This window comes from Chrysochloris asiatica, unplaced genomic scaffold (genome assembly GCF_000296735.1).
Source record: "Chrysochloris asiatica unplaced genomic scaffold, ChrAsi1.0 scaffold00014, whole genome shotgun sequence".
Classification (NCBI taxonomy): Eukaryota; Metazoa; Chordata; class Mammalia; order Afrosoricida; family Chrysochloridae; genus Chrysochloris; species Chrysochloris asiatica.
The window spans coordinates 31,629,498-31,633,646 of record NW_006408532.1 but is presented as its reverse complement, the minus strand read 5'-3'; the positions used below and the strand labels follow the sequence as shown (position 1 = coordinate 31,633,646).

Below are 4,149 nucleotides of genomic sequence, written 5' to 3'. Positions count from 1 at the left end.
AATGATTTTAATTTTGATGAAGTATAATTGGTCTATTTTTTTTTCTTTTGCTACTTGTGCTTTGGGTGTCGTACCTAAAAATCACTGGTGTAGTACTGTAGGATAAGCATTGGACTGCTTACTGCAATGTCGGTGGTTCAAACCCACCAGTCACCTCTCTGAAGCCCTATTCATGGTTGCTATGAGTCAGGACTGTCTGAATGGTACTTAACAACAACAATCTAAGGATACAGAAAATCGCATATGCATTTTCTTCCAAGTGTTTTATTCATTTTAGCTCTTCCTTTTATATCTTTAACCCATGGTGTGAAGTTTTTCCTATGTGGTATAAAATAGAGGTCAAACTTCACTGTTTTGCAATACAATTAGCTGAAAGCATATTTTTCCCCATTGAGTTGTCTTGGCACTCGGGTCAATGTAAGAGTGTAATTCTAGACTCTCTAATCCTACTCCATTGTTTGTTATTTCTATCTTAATGTCAGTATTACTTACCTTTCGTTAATCAACATTTTGAGTAAAAGTTTTTATTCCAAACTTTGTAGTAAGGTTTGAAACCAGAAAATATGAGTCTTTCAATTTTGTTCTTCCATTTACAAATTGTTTGATATACTAGGTCCTTTACATTTTTATATGAATTTTAAGATCCTCTTATCAATTTCACCAAAAAAAAAAAAAAAAAAGGAAGCTAGGATTTTGATAGTGATTACATTGAATGAGTAGATCAATTTGAAAAATATTGTGATGTTAACAGTATTAACTCTTCTGTCTCCATCAAACGGAAAGTTTTTCCATTTGTTTAAACATCTTAAATTTCTTTCTACAAAAATGATATATTTTGTAGTTTTGGATGCAAAAGTTTGAACTTTTTTGAACTTTTCATATATATTTTATTCCCTTTGCTATTATTATAATCAGAATTGTTTCCTTAGTTTTATTTCAGCTTGTTCAATGCTAACATATAAAAATACAATTGATGTTTGTGCATTCATCTTCTATCCCTCAACCTTCCTATACTCCTTGATTAGTTCAAATGGGTTTTTGTGTGTGTGAATTTCTTAGAATTTTCTAGATATGTCATGTCATGAATGGAGAGATTGTTTTACTTCTTCCTTTCCTATCAGAATAACTTTTTTCCCTTAAGAAACTAAGTAACTAAGTAGTTACTCTGACTAGAAAGCCCTGTAAATTTTGCATAAAAGTGGTCCAATTGTACACCTAAGTCTTGTTTTGAGAGCTTGGTGGCTCTGTAGGATAAGCACTGGACTGCAAACCACAAGGTCAGCAATTCGAACCCACCAGCTGCTCCACAGGGAAAAGATGAGGCTTTCTGCACCTGCAAAGATTTACAGCCTTGGAAAACCTTATACAAGGTCGCTATGAGTCGGAATGGCACTTAAAACAACAACAAATCTTGTTCTTTATTTTAGAAGAAATCTATTCAACCATTCACCATTAAATCATGTTAGATGTGAGTTTTTAAAGGTGTCCCTTTGTCGCTGCCACTGCTTCTACTAGCATGAGCCGTGCCACGCCTAGGAGGTGACCACCAGCCCCACCGTCAAGCCTCTCCTCCTCCTGCCCCTGGCTGCCAACCTCCTCGGGACTTGTTCCAGTAATCAGTTAAAACATGTTGGATTACTATGAAATTCTAGGCGTACAGAGACATGCCTCACCTGAGGATATTAAAAAGGCATATTGTATACTGGCACTGAAGTATCATCCTGATAAAAATCCTGATAATAAGGAAAAAACTGAGAGACAATTCAAACAAGTAGTTGAGGCATATGAGGTATTATGAGATGCTAAAAACTGGGGCATCTATGATAAATACCCACCACTTGTCTGTCAGTTTCTCATACTGTGGTGGCTTGTGAGTTGCTGTGATTCTGAAAGCTATGCCACCCATATTTTAAATACCAGCAGGGTCACCCATGGTGGATAGGTTTCAGATGAGCTTCCAGATGAAGACAGACTAGGAAGAAGGAGTGATGAACTACTTCTGAATATTTAGTCACTGAAAACCTTATGAATAGCAGAGAAACACTGTTAGATATAGTGCTGGAAAATGAACCCATCAGACTGGAAGGCACTCAATATGCAACTGGGGAAGAGCTGCCTCCTCAGAGTAGAGAGTTGACTGTGATGAGGTGAATAGAGTAAAGCCTGTGGCAGAAAAGCCCGTGGGAACTTCATTTGCTGATGGGGCACAACTCAAAATGAAGAGAAAGAGCTGTAAACATCCATTGAAAATTGGAACATGGAATGTCTGAAGTATATTGTCAGGAGTGACCAATCGCTGGAGAAGGACATCATGTTTGGTAAGGTGGAGGGTCAGAAAAAAAGAGGAAGACTCCTAACAAGATGGAATGGCCAAGTGGCAGCATCAATGGACTCAAGCATGGCAACAATGGTGAGGTTGGATCAGGATCAGGCAGTGTTTCATTCTGCTGTGAATAGAGTCACTATGAGTTGGTACTGACTTGATGGCACCTAACAACAACATGACAAATACAGCAAAGAAGGAGTAAATGGTGGAGGTGAGAGTCATTTCAATAATCTATTTGAGTTTGGCTTCAATTCTGAAATCAAGATGATGTCTTCAGGAAAATTTTTGATGAAAGGGACCCATTTTCATTTTCATTTGACTTCTTTGAAGATCCATTTGGCAACCTTTTTTGGGTGGAATCGCAGAGGCACCTGTGTAAGTCAAATCCTTTTTCTCTGACTTCACTGGGTTTTCATCTTTTGGAGGTGGATTTTCTTCTTTTGATAGAGGATTTACTTCATTTCATTCACTGAGTCATGGTGAACTTCATTCTTATGGACATTAGTGGAATGGGCAATGGATATCAACTTCTACTGAAACAGTTAATGGCAGAAAAACGATTACAAGGAGAATTGTTGAGAATGGTCAAGAAAGAATAGAAGTTGATGAAGATGGCCAGTAAAAATCCTTAACAATAAATGGTAAGGAGCAGCTGCTGTGTTCTGATAACAAGCAATTCAACACGCACATTTAACAGAAATGTTAAACTATTACAAGCACCATTTGAGGATTAACAAGAACATTTTTTTTGAAGATTTCAAACAAACTCTACTTTCAGTATAACTGTCCCTAATCTAGTATTTATAAACAGCTCATCAGAGCACATATTTGTCACAGACTTGAGTTTATTGTCAAGACCACATTAACAGAACCATATTTTTAAACTGTTGTAAATCTATGTATGCTCCCTGCTTTTTAATTCAACTTAATCCAAGGTGAACCACGATTCTTTAGTAGAGCTAGAAGAATATTGTACACTTACATCAGCATGGTCTTGCTTTATCCATTCTGTCTGAAATGTGAGCCAAGTTGTCTGCTGTGAAGTTAACGTTGCCAGAATGAATCTGCAACAAAATTAATTTCATTTTTTTAAATATTGAGTGGTGAAAGATGTTAATAATTTAATGGTAATGCATTTGTGGATTCATATAAATTAAGGATTTTTCTAGTTGTAGTTTAGCAAGTTTTAAAAGTTGTTTAAATAAGTAATGTTAAACTTAGGTTTCAAAGTAAAGCTAGTAAACTAGGTCTTTGTCAGTTGCTTCAAAAATAATAAAGCCTTAAGTGTTTGGTGTATTCTTTCATGAAATAAAGAAAGATGCCCCTTGTCCTGGAATGAACTGTGCCCCCAAATAATATGTGTCAACTTGGCTAGATCATGGTTCCTAGTATTGTGTGGTTACCTGCCATTTCTGATGTCATTGTTCTCCATTCTATGTATTGTAAATCCTAATCTCTATATGTTAATGCCAGCACTTGTATGTCAGTCTGTTGTACTATGGTGGTTTGTGTGTTGTGATGCTGGAAGCTATGCCACCAGTATTTTAAAAACCAGCAGAGTCACCACTGGTGGACAAGTTTCAGTGGACCTTCCATACTAAGACACACTAAGAAGGAGAGGCAGACCACTTTTGAATGGTTAGCCACTGAAAACGTTATAAATAGCATCAGAACATCATTTGATATAGTGCCAGAAGTTGAGCCCCTTAGATTGGAAGGCATTCAAAACATGACTGGGGAAGAGGTATCTCTTCAAAGTACAGTTGACTTGAAAGACATGGATGGAGTAAAACTTTCAGGATCACTATTTGCTGATGGGAACA

The 4,149-nt window shown here is 36.8% G+C and overlaps 1 pseudogene; it reads left to right on the top strand.

Annotated features, from left to right (window-relative positions):
• Window positions 1-1,627: 1,627 nt before the first annotated feature.
• LOC102816665 lies at window positions 1,628-3,020 on the top strand (annotated as a pseudogene).
• Window positions 3,021-4,149: the final 1,129 nt, after the last annotated feature.